The 14573-nt window shown below is 42.3% G+C and overlaps 1 long non-coding RNA gene across 1 annotated transcript; it reads left to right on the forward strand.

Moving 5' to 3' along the window:
- Nucleotides 1-4854: 4854 nt before the first annotated feature.
- On the forward strand, nt 4855-6148 carry LOC108261269 (uncharacterized). Its single transcript, XR_008393718.1, has 2 exons — nt 4855-4999; nt 5738-6148. It is a non-coding gene; the product is annotated as an uncharacterized LOC108261269 (long non-coding RNA).
- Nucleotides 6149-14573: the final 8425 nt, after the last annotated feature.

The following is a 14573-nucleotide window of genomic DNA, read 5'->3' on the forward strand; positions in this document are numbered from 1 at the left end:
TGGGCCTAAATGTTGTTGTTGTTGTTGTTGTTGTTGTTGTTTGTTTGTTTGTTTGTTTGTTTGTTTTTATTTGTTTGTTTGTTTTTGTTTGTTTTTTACAAAGGTACAAAAATGGACCTTTCACATCAGACCCTAAAATTCTGAACCTTTATAACTCGTTATGGGCACGTAATTGTAGCCCAATTGTGGACCTTCAAAGGTACATTTATATGTCTTGTTCCCCTAGGAACAAAATTGCACCTGCACAGTACCTTTTTTCTGACAGTAGAGAGAGTGAGAGAGAGAGTGAGAGAGAGAGAGAGAGAGAGAGAGAGAGAGAGAGAGAGAGAGAGAGAGAGATGAGTGTGATTTCATTTTGGTTTTCTTCATGGTTGTTGGAAGAGCTAGAACTGACATCGAAGCCGCAGTATAAAAGCGTAATATTATTTCAGGTATCTTTTCAGAATAATTTGTTGTATGAAATGTGTAATGTATCATGTATAATGAGCAAATGCCTCATATGTTTTCTATATACACTAAACCTGCTTTTCTGGTGGAGCTCCATCAAACGTTTGATCCAGAGTGTGTTGTACCAGACAGCAGCAGAGCTGTAAACAGAGAGAATACAATCACAGTCGACCGTCTGTTCCATGAAGATCAGGGATTACTGCCATGCTGAGAAAATGATAAATCTTTGTCCATAATTACAAACAATAGCTTATAATAAATCTTAATATATAATATCATTAAACACTGATCCACGTTAGGAATCACAATTGAAACATGTAGAATTATTATTTTTATGGGGTTTTGTTAGTATTTTCCCAGCAGTGGATCTAGTTATCATTAAAGCATAGTGTAGAAGAAGCCGCCCAGGTAATACTCTAGCTTTAAAAATGTAAATACATTTTGGGGAACTGAGCTTTGACTATCAGGATAAAATACAGCAAAACCAGAAGAGGGCAACAACAGACTGGTGTTTATTTTTTCTGTCTCATGATGGAAGGCAGACTGGATCTTTATTTCTGCACATCAGTAGATGAGTAACAGCAGAACAGATCCATGCAGTAGGCGTGGTCACTGAAACACTCTTATTCCTGTACAGCTCATCCTCTCTCTCTTATTGCTGCTCCACACTGCAGCTCTCTATAAGGATCCATCACCTGCTCCAACACGCCACACTGAGAGTTAATTACACACATCATGTTCAGTTCAGAACCAGGAAACATCTGCACTGTCACCATATGTGTCTAATAAATTCAGTTATGATCTTCCATAATACACTTGTGGAGGTAATGGCATTTGTGTAAACTGCTGCATTTTAGATTTTTGTCAAAATTATATGCCCAAGAATATGTGGGCGTGGAGGGGGGCCTTTGGAATAGGATGTTCAATAAGCATCTATGGGTGTCATGGTCTTGTGTCCACTTACATTTGGCCATACAGTGTAGGTTATTTCTAGGCCATCTGTTATATTTTAAGACAAGGGAGTGATTACTTAGACATGTAAGTTGTACAATGATAAACCTGAAGCAAGATTTCTTCCCTTATTTGTTAGCTACATCTTTGAGGGCTTAAGATGATTAAGAGAATTGTGATGATCTTCAAACAAGACTTGCGATTTCTGTCAGGCTTTAGCTGAATACTCTCGTATACTAAGTGCCAATTAGCTAGTAGGCTAGTAACTATAAGCTAAAATGTTCATGTTCACAACCAAGCGGATTAGGACGAGCTAGAATTACATTGTGTGTTTTGTACTGTGCAATAGTATTAGGCATCCTATTTTGTGCACCCTATGACTTCTGCATTATATAGAAGCCCTAGGAGGCCATGCATTTTTTTTTTCTTTCTTGATTTCTCATAATATCGACTTAAATTTCTCGTGATCTTCACATAACAAAAAGTTGGTAACTCGTGATCTTGACATAACAAGCTGTTTTCTCACACCTTAATTTTATCATGACAAAATCTCATACCTTATGAATGGGACTGGTGCTGCATGCACGTTGGTGTCTTTTTGTTGTTAAATACTGTCGTTAATGATTGAATTAGGACACACTCACTTTTCTACAGCAGGGGTGAATGGTAACATGGAATTTAATTAGTTACATAAGTAACTGTGCTTAAAAAAATATATATATTTATGCTTTAAACTAGCCCTGTGTTCATCACTTACAGTTGGTTACCTGCTCTGTTTGCATATTTGAATTCTGTAAGCTCTTTGTCATGTAACATATTTGCTTTTCTTTGTAGACAAGTGGATGGAATGAGGAGGAGATGGCCCGGGCAAAAGAGAGGGAAAATGCACCGAGACTGGAGCTGGAGCTACTGAGGAAAAGGAAATGGCAGAGAAGCCGGGAGCAAGGGAGCAGCTACTGGAAGCCGAGAATGGAAATAATTCAACACATGGCAGGAAAAAGAGAGATTGATGGTTTTAAGGAGATCAATAGTAACAGAAATGTGGAAAATTAGCAAAGACAAAGAAGTATGCTTTTTTTATTTCACCCTTCAAGAGAATAAAATGAAAGGTGGTTTGTTCCATTTCTGTTACGTACGCTCGCTTCTGTTCATGTTTATTCTTTTATGTGCTGTGAACATAAGTAATTATGCAGGACGACCACACTCTGGGGTTTTACTGATCATATTCACACACCGGCCAAGTCACTTCGTAATTCACTGCTGGGGATGTAACGTGTACATATGAATGTCATCTTTGCCAAGATTTTTAAAAACATTTATCATATCGTAGCTCTCTTTTCGCTGGAGTTAGAAAATATAAATTTTTGGACATTTCAACAAAGTGGAAACTCATCAACTTATTAAACTACTTTTCTGCTCGTTAACCTCACAAGCAATATGGCCGATGTGTGAATATGATCAAATTATATTTGCACTGGAGTAATATGCCCCAGATCAGCTTTCTTTGTTTGTCAACCCTGCTTAGCTTCAATGGGAAACCAGGCAAGAACCACAGGGAGATACAGCTTTGACCATGTGAGTGCTTCAGTTGAAAAAACTTCAAGTAGGATGGGTATCTATCAGCTCATATTCAAAGAAAAAGTGGTATCTTGCATCTCTACAAGTGGCAGTTGATCTAGTGTGACTCTAGAACAGTCCTTTAGAGCCTGGTTCCTCTCAAGGTTTCTTCCACATGTTGTTTTGTGGGCAAATGGGGCATACTTTTATAGGAAAATAATTAAAGACAGGGTGGTGTGTTGTAGCCTGAAATATCTGTTAGCTATAAACCGTTGTCCCCTCAGCTTCAGTGTAGTGAGTGTTCAGAGATTTCAAGTGAGACATCTGAATGCATACACAAGATGAACACATTTGAGATTTTTTTTGGAAAAGGTATCTTTACAAACTGTACGTTTTTCATTAAAAACCTATAATAATGATAATAATAAATATTTGGGGCTATATCTCAAATCACATATTATACACTACCCAGCAAACACAAACGCACTTTTGACGAAGTCAAGCAAACCCCCGCCATTTAAATGAAAACTACAGTTAGTCGAAAAGAGGCTTGATCATGACGAAAAAAATCATCGACGTCGAATATACGTAGAAAAGAAGCTTGAACAATTGACAACTACAGACCTGTTTCCCTCCTTCCTTTTCTTTCCAAAACTCTTGAAGGAGTCGTTTTTAATCAACTCTCCAATTTCCTCACACAGAACAACCTCCTGGACACCAAGCAGTCTGGCTTCAAGAGCAATCACTCCACGGAGACTGCTCTGCTTTCCGTCACTGAAGCCTTACGACTAGCAAGAGCAACCTCTAGATCATCTGTCCTCATCCTACTTGACCTCTCTGCTGCTTTCGATACTGTAAACCATCAGATCCTCCTGTCAACTCTCTCCAGCCTGGGCATCACTGGAACGGTTCTGTGCTGGGTGGAATCCTATCTCTCTGACAGATCCTTCAAGGTATCATGGAGGTGAGGTATTTCTGAAACTCAGCAACTCACAACTGGCATTCCACAGGGGTCAGTTCTGGGTCCACTCCTCTTTTCTATCTACATTACATCTCTAGGGCAGGTGATTGAGTCTCATAGCTTCTCATATCATTGCTGTGCTGATGACACCCAGCTCTATTTGTCCTTCCAGCCTGACGATCCATCCGTCTCTGCACGCATCTCTGCTTGCCTGTTGGACATCTCTGTCAGGATGAGGAAATACCATATTAAGCTCAACCTTGCAAAATCTGAGCTTCTCCTCATCCCAGCCTGTCCCTCAATCAACCACAACCTCACTGTACAGCTTGGCTCAACCACACTCAAGCCAACCAGGATGGCCAGGAACCTTGGCGTGATTCTTGACGACAGTTTGACCTTTACAGACCACATCTGAACAACTGCACGGTCCTGTAGGTTCATCCTGTACAACATCAAGAAAATCAGACCCTACCTCACCGAACAGGCTACACAGATACAAGTCCAGGCTCTTGTTATCTCAAAACTGGACTACTGCAACTCACTACTTTCGGGCCTCCCAGCCAGCTCCATCAAACCCCTACAGATGATTCAGAATGCTGCAGCTCGCCTCGTCTTCAACCAGCCTAAGAGAACCCATGTCACACCCCTCTTCATCTCCCTCCACTGGCTTCCTGTAGCTGCCCATGTAGCCCAGGCTTAATAATGAGAAACACTATTTAGCTGTCTAACCAAGTCACAAAAGGGTTAACTTTGATTTTCTTGTTGTCTTTGATGGATTTGTAAGTGAGCAAATGGGTGAACTCTATGAGGCAGTGAACTGACCAATCAGCTGCCAGCTAGGCTCTTTTACAGTTACACCTCTAGGTTAGTGTCTCTGCACGTTCTTTTGGGGCTTGCACCTGAGCATAGGAGGCTGCATTATCCACTGGGTAAGACGAAAAAACGACATGGAGTGAATTAAACAAGTTCTGTACTCATTATTGCTTATACTTACATATCTTGTTGTAATACAGAGAGTAAAAGAGAGCTGTGCCTCAATCCACTGTTGTCACGGAGCTAAAGGCAGTGAATTCTGCTAAAATGGTGAGTTGTTTACCTGGCGCTAGGCCTCAGAGTTCACTAGCATTTTATGCTAATGGGCGCTAATGGGTAAGCAATGCAAAGGTGCTAATGGTGGAAAGCTAATGTGAGCCTGCTGTATTCAAATGCTAATATGGTAATTAGCCACAATAGGCTAGCGGACTAATGGTTAATGCCTTTGAAAACAACTAATGATTTTGTTTGTGGGTTATAAAAAGAAATGTTACTTTTCCCTACTGTTGCTAAATGGTTAGTTTGTTAAATAATGATGTTAAAAGTTGTGGATTTAATTGTGTTTATTGGAGGTTAAAGAGGTACAATTTTTAGTGCAATCTTTCCACTGTTACCGGTGCAGAGGGGATAAATAAGCAAACTAACACCTTAATGCCTCTAATCTAAAGTAATACAAGTTGATTGATGTTTTACATGCAATCCATGCAGTTTTATTCTTCATACTGCTAACGTTACTAAGGTTTCATATAACTTGAGTTAGAAATATGTGTGTTTTATGAAGGATGTAGTTTGTGATGTAAATGTACTTTGGATACTGGAGAGAAATTCATATAGTTTTGATACCTGAGAAGAAACATAAGAGCTGTTGTACAACGAGAGAGAGATTTTGACATTGCATTATAGGTGAACTGAAGTATTATCTCATTTTATTTTATAGTAGCCTGTAGCAGTCCATTTAATCACTGAATGGTAATTGAGAGAAATGATCTGGCCTTATTTATAGGTCAGGTTTTGGTAAAGAGTTGGAAACATCGTGCGGAGATCCTTTCCACGGAATGATACAGATCCCCACGTTCCAGGCGTTCTCCCAGAGATTCATAGATTCCCAGTCCGGGGGGCTGGGTGGCGAGCTAACCGTGTTTGTGACTCTGACTTTAGAAGGATTGCCAGGATCATCATCTTCATCTTCATGGTGGTAGCACAAACACTAACACGAACTAAAAAGGGCCCAACGTTGGTGACTGAACTCTTGTCAGCAAAGGCAAGTGAAACTGAGGACGCACTAAGCTCAAGGGAATTTAAAAGGGGATTTATTTACGTGCGCACTTTATTATTTTAGTTTGTTATTTTTTTCATAACTGTTTTTGTATATGTATGTACCAGCCCATGTGTGTTTAATACATTTTATGCAAATTGTCATTCTGATGTGGTATTCTTTTTATTGACCTTCAATTCTCAGGCTCTTAACAATGTAGCATCTTCTGATTCTGGTCCATATTCATATTACTGATAACCTCTAAGACTACTTTAGACTACTACACCTATGTACATTCTTACTACCTCATAATAAGGGTTACATAAAGTAGCGAGCCAGCCAGGAGCCAGATACATTGAATATCAATATTGAAAAAATATGCAAAATGGACTTCATACGGAAGTCAGGTGTTAAAATTCCGAATGCAGTGATCGTTAGCGGGGTAACCCATGTAGCGGATCAGGATGAGAAAGTTGTTGACTTCCTTAAGAGGTATGGTTCCATAGGAAGAGCCCTTTCCCAGTTCAGCTTTAGAGGACTTAGAGCCACTTTTGCCATACACATACACAGTGCAGGGTGATCCATGTGCTAAATACCGTGTAAAAGCATTAAGCAGTGTGTACACTACTCAGATTGGCAGTAATGTTACAAAAACATACCTAACTGAGTTAAAGGGCTTAGCCAAGCTAAGTGGCAAAGACTATGGGGAGGTGTTGAAAGAGATGATGTCTCAGATTGGTGAAGATATTGAAGCTATGACACCCGTAGTTACAGAAGTCTCCCCTTCACATGTTGAGACCCCAGTTGTGACACTTCAACCTCCTACCCCCAAAGATCAACAGCCCCTCGTTTCACTCTTGGATGCCCCTCTGGAAAGCAATTGCTTAAGTGCCGCTGATTCAGTCCTGTTCACTAATGGAGTGAAAGCTCCGTCCCTTTCAGTGAGCGACATAAACCCAGCAGAAATACAGAAGGTGGTGGTTGAATATATTGTAAGGAGGGAAGATGTTAGGCCACACTTGCAATCTCCAGCGAGGCTTCGTTCCTTTTCTGGAAAGATTCCCAGACCCAGTAATGAAGCTGATTACGACACTTGGCGCTCACACATCGAACTGTTTCTAAATGATCCCAGCATGTCCCATCTCCAGATCTCAAGAAGAATTCTTGAATGTCTACTCTCGCCTGCAGCCGATATGGTCAAAGGGCTACGGCCTGAATCACCCCCCACCGCTTACTTGCAGCTCTTGGACTTAGCCTTTGGTACTGTTGAGGATGGGGAGGAACTTTTTGCCCAGTTTATGAACACCCTTCAGGATCCGGGTGAGAAGCCCTCCACTCATCTTCATCGAATTGCAATTAGCATTAAACCTAGCTGCGAGAAGGGGTGGGGTTGCATCTGACGAGGTGGATAAACACCTACTCAAACAGTTCTGTAGGGGGTGCTGGGACAATTCTTTGCTCTCTGGCCTGCAACTTGAGCAGAAGAAAAGCAACCTCCCTACGTTTGCCGACCTCTTGCTGTTACTAAGAACAGAAGAAGACAGACAGCTAGCAAAAGCTAGTCGCATAAAAAAACACATTGGCCCCACCAGGCAACGTGGCCAGCTTCAGCTCCAAAGCACGTGGACCTGTGTAGAGTCAAAAGAGAAGTCAGAGGTCAGTTTCAGTGTTATCGAGGATCTTTAGGAGGCAAGTAGCCAGTCTGCAAAGCCAATTAACCTCTTTTATGACACAGAAAAAGGCGAAGGGGGCTGATAACAGGGGAGCAGCAGGGAAAAGTCCGGGCAAAGCACCAAAACTAGACAGTGCTAACACAGACATGTTAAAACAGACAAAAAAAAGCAGACTAACAGACCCAGGCCTTGGTACTGCTTTAACTGTGGGGAAGATGGGCACATTGCCCCATTTTGCACAGACAGGGCAAACCCTGCTTTAGTAGCCAAAAAGAGAATACAGTTAGAGGAGAAGCAGCACAGGTGGGAAACACAAAGCGGTCTCAACTTACCTTTAAACGACTAACAGTTCCTGCTGTGGGGAAAACAGGGGCTGAAGAGAGTCAACAACATCCCGCAGACGTAAACAGCCAAGGCAAGGCTGAAGTATGTGCCAGTCTAGAACATTCAAGTAAGAACCACCCTTTTAAACTCCCTAAGGGGTTGGTTGGCACCAAGAGTACAGCTAAAGTCAACATAAAAGGAGAAGTCAACTGCCTATTTGATACGGATTCACAAGTAACAACAGTTCCCCGGTCATTTTGTGAACAGCACTTTTCAGAGCAGGAGATTAAGCCACTGCATGATCTCTTGGAGGTGGAGGGAGCAAATGGACAGTCTGTACCCTACTTAGGTTACATAGAAATGACTGTAACTTTTCCAAAAGAGTTTATTGGAGCGTCAATGGATGTAAATACACTCACTTTGGTTGTTCCTGACATCCGAGCCACATCACAGTCTCTTGTGCTTATAGGCACCAATACCCTTGATGTATTGTATGACATGTACTCCGAAGCCGGACTGACACACCATCAACCCATCCCACATGGCTATAGAGCAGTTCTTAAATGTCTTGAGCTCAGACAGAAGCAGACCAACAACAGTCACCATGGTGTAGTGACATTGCAAGGCAGAAACTCTGAAGTCATTCCAGCTGGTGAAACTGTAGTGGTTGAAGGAGTTGCAGTAGCTAATTGCTTCCAGAGTGAGAAGTCCGTAATTATTGAGCAGCCATCTTTACCCACCCTGCCGGGCGGCTTGCTAGGAACAGCTAGCCTAGTCGACATTCCCCAGTAGTGGCCATATAGGCTACCAGTTGTCATCAGTAATGAGTCTGACCATGATCTAGTTATTCCCGCTAAGTGTGCGATTGCAGAGATAAGTGCTTATCAGAGCATCTTGTTAGAGGAGCACAGTGTATTAAAACAATCAGAACCCCTTCCAAAGTCACCAGAGGCTCAGTCAAACACAAAGCACAACCTAAACTTCAATTTTGGTGAGTCCCCAATTCCATCTGAATGGAAAGAACGCAACACTCAGCAGCTCAACAACATGCCCGACGTGTTTGCGCAACATGACCTGGATTTTGGCCGAACAAATAAAGTAGCACGCAAGATAAAACTCTCAGATGAAACTCCTTTTAAACAGCATGCTCGACCAATACACCCACAAGACATTGAGGCTGTTTGAAAACACATTCAGGAGCTTCTTGATGCAGGAGTTATCAGAGAGTCAGAGTCACCGTTCGGTGACTCGGTGCTGTTTTGTATCAGGAACAGGAGGGCCAGCTTCGAGTCATAGGCTATGCAAGTAGAGGGTTGTCAAGGAGTGAAAGTCGCTATCCAGCACACAAGTTGGAATTTTTGGCACTCAAGTGGTCAGTGACAGAAAAGTTCAGTGATTATCTTTACGGCAACCACTTCACTGTAGTTACTGATAGCAACCCACTGACATACATCCTGACCTCAGCAAAACTTGACGCAACAAGATATAGATGGCTGGCAGCACTGTCCACGTTCTCATTCAAACTCCTCTATCGTCCAGGAAAGCAAAACGGTGATGCAGATGGATTGTCCCGCAGGCCTCATGGGAAGCTGGCTGATGATCTTAAATCTCAAAAAGAGAGAGCACATAAGACAGTTCACTCAGGGTCAACTCTCTGATCCAGAAAACATAGATGCAGTAGATCAAGCTGTTGTGCAAGCAATCTGTGAGAGACATTTCATCTACAGTGTCAGTCATGATGACCAAGATTTTACAGATGGTGTTGCCTTAGTCGAAACTCTTGCCATCTCATCTACTGCTGTGCCTGACAGTTATGGGCAAGAAGATGACCTTGGTGGGTTGCCAGTTATCCCCCACTTAACTGAGGCAGAGCTTGTGAGTAGACAAAGAGCCGATCAAAGTATAAAGCATGTCATTTCCCAGATCGAGCAGGGAGATAAACCACCCCCAACTTTGCGACATGAACTCTCTGAGCTTCCACTCTTGTTGAGGGAGTTAACTCACCTTGAACTCCTCGATAACATCTTGTACCGGAGATGCCAAGTGGGCTCGCAAACCTTTTATCAGCTTGTACTCCCAGCTGAACTTCGTGACACAGTTTTGACCAGCCTCCACGATCATATGGGTCATATGGGGGTTGACCGCACACTGGATCTTGTAAGGACCAGATTCTTTTGGCTGAAGATGGCTTTGGATGTTGAGAGAAAGGTCAAAACATGTGGCAGGTGTGTACGGAGGAAGGCGCTACCTGAGAGAGCTGCACCTTTGGTCAACATTAACCCCACCAGACCCCTTGAGCTCCTCTGTATGGACTTTCTCTCTCTTGAACCTGACAACAGTGGAACCAAAGACATACTTGTGATTACAGATCACTTTACCAAGTTTGCGGTTGCCATGCCAACACCTAACCAAAAGGCCCGCACAGTGGCAAAGTGTCTGTGGGAGAACTTTATGGTGCACTACGGAATCCCAGAAAAGCTACATAGTGATCAGGGACCCGATTTTGAGTCCCGCGCAATAAAAGAGCTCTGTCGAGTGGCTGGCATACATAAAGTAAGAACAACCCCATACCACCCTAGGGGCAACCCTGTTGAGCGATTTAATCGCACCCTACTAGACATGCTAGGTACTCTTCAAAGCCCAGAGAAGTCTCGTTAGCGTGATTTTGTAAAACCCCTGGTCCACGCCTATAACTGCACCAGGAATGAGGTGACAGGATTCACACCATATGAACTGATGTTCGGACGTCAGCGTCGTCTGCCGGTTGATATGGCATTTGGATTGCCAGTGCAAGGGGGTCAGCATACATCACACTCAGAGTATGTGCGAAACCTTAAGTCACAACTTGAAGACAGCTACAAGATAGCAACTGATAATGCTGCAAAAATAGCACGCAAGAACAAAACAAGGTATGACAGGCGTGTGACTGTTTCGGACTTGGAAGTTGGAGGCCGAGTATTGGTCAGAAATGTTTGTATTCGAGGAAAACATAAGATTTCAGACAAGTGGGAGTCAACTGTCCATGTAGTGGTGAGGAGAGAAGGTACTCTGCCCGTCTACACAGTTAAACCTGAAAATCAGGATGGTCCTTTAAGAACGCTGCATAGGGACCTACTACTTCCATGCGGATACTTGCCTACAGAGGTCAATAAGGAGCCTGACTAGCAGCCCGTAAGGCGCAGGCCAGCAACCCGTGCAAATCCTACTGTGGACGAAAATCACTTCTCAGAATATGAGCATGAAATCATTCCTAGTTACTGTTTCAGAGAACCCCCCAATGCTCAGGTTCCCACAGTCCAAGACAGTCTAGTGCAGCCTGATCCAACTATGTCTTCTCTGCAGGATACACAGCATACTGAACCTCCAGGCATTTGTCCTGTCGAGAGTCCTTTAAATGCTCAAAATGTTGATTGCACTCATGAAATTAACAAACCACCTGATATGTCTAATGGTGCCTCAGACAGTCCCCTCACACTTCGTGATACTAACTGCCATCACTATGACACTGAGTACCTACTTACCAAAAGAGTCATGCCTGCTGAACAAGTTAATGAAATTGTCATGACTGAAAGTACCTTACCTGATAATGAACGCCCTGTGGAAGAACAAAACTTACCTGATGATGACATCCGAAATGAGCAGCTTCCAGTGATCTCTGACATGTCAGAGAGCGAGGAGGAGATGAGTTGTGCTGGAAGTGAAGAACTAGAAGAGAAAAGAAAGGATGAGACAGTCGCAGTGGAGACAGCAAGTCAAGAGGAGGTACAGGAGCAAAGAGGCACAGATATCCCTGTCAGGAGATCAGAGAGAAATCGTCAGCCGTCAAAAAGACTTGACTATACGGAACTTTGAAACCCCTTTGTCACAGTTGATAAATCATTCTTTCATTAGTTAACTACAGCTGTGGCTGACATTTTAAGTGAGGGTGAAAACTCATTATATCCTTCTGTCCTGTACCCTGAGATAATAACAGTTCAACCATTGCCATGTACAGGGACGTACATGAGTTCAAAGGGGAGGGTGTAGCCCAGGCTTAATAATGAGAAACACTATTTAGCTGTCTAACCAAGTCACAAAAGGGTTAACTTTGATTTTCTTGTTATCTTTGATGGATTTGTAAGTGAGCAAATGGGTGAACTACCTCGTAATAAGGGTTACACCCACATCAGATTCAAGGCCTTGATGCTCACCTACAAGACCTTGTCTGGAACAGCACCCTCCTACCTCAAATCTCTCCTGAAGGCTTACGTTCCCTCACGCAATCTGCGATCGATTAGCGACTGACGTTTAGTAGTTTCCACTCAGCGTGGCAAAGGTCCCTTTCCAGAACCTTCACACTAACTGTTCCTCAGTGGTGGAATGAACTTCCAACCTCAATCCGGACCACAGAATCTCTCACCATTTTCAAAAAACAGCTAAACACCCACCTCTTCCGAGAACACCTAATCAACTCATTAAAAAAAAAAAAAAAAAAAAAATTGCACTTACAGCTCTACTCTGTGCACTTTGCTTCTTCTGGAACTCAGTTAATAGATCTTGTACGGTAGCACTACTTTTATTTTTCTCTGCTTGATATATCGCTTTGCTTGTATTTTTCTCATTTGTAAGTCACTTTGGATAAAAGAGTCTTCTAAATGAATAAATGTAAATGTAAAGAGGTGAGTATCATAAAAAATACCAAAAATACCTTTCCTGATTAATGATGTTACTGTTGTGTAATTTCAAACAAATATATCTAGATGTGATTGTTCATTGTTCTATCTTCTGTGAAATCTGGTTAGCACGTTAAGTGGTTAACACGTTCACCTCACACCGCCAGGGTCGGGGTTCGATTCCCGCGGCTCTGTGTCCGTAGTGTATGATTGGGTGTGTGAATGTGTGCCCTTCGATGGACTGGCCCCCTGTCCAGGGTGTACCCCGCCTTGTGCCCGATGCTCCCTGGGATAGGCTCCAGGTTCCCCCGTGACCCTGAAAAGGAGTAAGCGGTTGAAGATGGATAGACGTTCTTCTTCTGAAGCTCATCAGTAACACTGAATATGATCATTCCGTTTCTCCAACATCTCCTCCATTTTCTTCAGCGTCCCTCTCTCCTCTCCTGTAGGCTGTTTCACAGGTATGACCACACTAAACATACAACGAGAATCATTAATCACTTAAATGCCGGACATCCTCCCTCTATACTGTTTCTTCTCCTGATTGGTGCTGCTGAGTCCTGAGTCGCTCCAATCACTAGGAAACATCAGAACCAGTCAGGATGAGAGAGACAGTCTTCAGAAGGTATAGTTAGACAGATGATATCATTAAAGTTATGTTTTATACACTATAACTAACCTCTTTCACTGTTTAAATGACACTTCCATACAATATCTGAAGAGTTGCAGCAATAACTATCATTACAGTATATTTCTTGTACTTACATATGATATATTAAGTGTAGAATTACTATCTGGAAGTACTGACCTTCTGAGAAGATTTTAACTGCTTAATTTAATAAATTACTTACTTTCTGGAGGTAACCAGCCCTTGCTGTTTCTTCTTCTGATGGGGGCTGATGATTCTGGATCTGTCTGTTCCTGCAGCTGCTTTGTTTTCTCCTCTGCTGCTGGGATGGGGAGTGGTGATGGCTAAGGGTCCAGAGACCACAAACAGACTGAACACACACTCTAATGTGGGGTTAGATTGGGGAACAAGTGTAACAAAAGTGCTGGGTCCAATGGGATTAACATGGGCTGGCTCCATGATGCCTGCAGGTCAATGAAGCAGCTGTTTCTGGGTGCCGGCTTTGGTCTGGCCCTCTCAGGTAAGTCTGGGGGGATGTGGATGTGATGCGCCTCATATATTAATTGGCATTTATCTAGCTGTAACATTAAAAACACTGTGTCAGTTGACAAGCAGCCTATAAATTACATTGTATTGTCGTTTTCCTATTAACGTTTGCCTATAAATACCCTCTTAAACAGGTCATGCCACTTCTTCTGGTGAGAAGCAGGTTTATTGCCAGCTTCAGAGGGCCACACTCCTGTTGAAAATGAACACTGATCATATCACACTGCACTGACTACTACACTGAAATGTTTTCTCTTATAAAGTTGTACAAATTCTACAGTAATGATTTTAAAACAGCCCTGGTTTCTTTACATTTCCATTTGTACCATCTTAGTTTTTTGTTTGGTCATTTCTGCCCATGACTTGCCCACTGTAGGTTCTGACCAGTGTCTATGAAGCTTTGAGACAACACGCAAAGTGAAAGTTAAATTCATCATGATGAATTATAATAAAATTATAATATATAATAATTAAAGTAAATGAATTAAAACGGACAATAAAACGTAAAGGTGTACAGTTTAATTTGGCAGGTACATCTTTAAAACATTTTTGATTAGCGAGTCCATCTATAAAACATTTTGACTGGCGAGTCCATCTTTAAGACCTTTTGATTGGTGAGTCCATCTTTCCTCAGACTCTCTGTCAGGATTTAATTCTAGTAGATTGTAGGTTGATGTTAAGAATATTCCTGCTCTTTAAGTTACAGTGTTTACTTGATCATAACTGAATTTATTAGACACATATGGTGAAAGTGCAGATGTTTCCT

Source organism: Ictalurus punctatus, chromosome 28 (genome assembly GCF_001660625.3).
Source record: "Ictalurus punctatus breed USDA103 chromosome 28, Coco_2.0, whole genome shotgun sequence".
Lineage (NCBI taxonomy): Eukaryota > Metazoa > Chordata > Actinopteri > Siluriformes > Ictaluridae > Ictalurus > Ictalurus punctatus.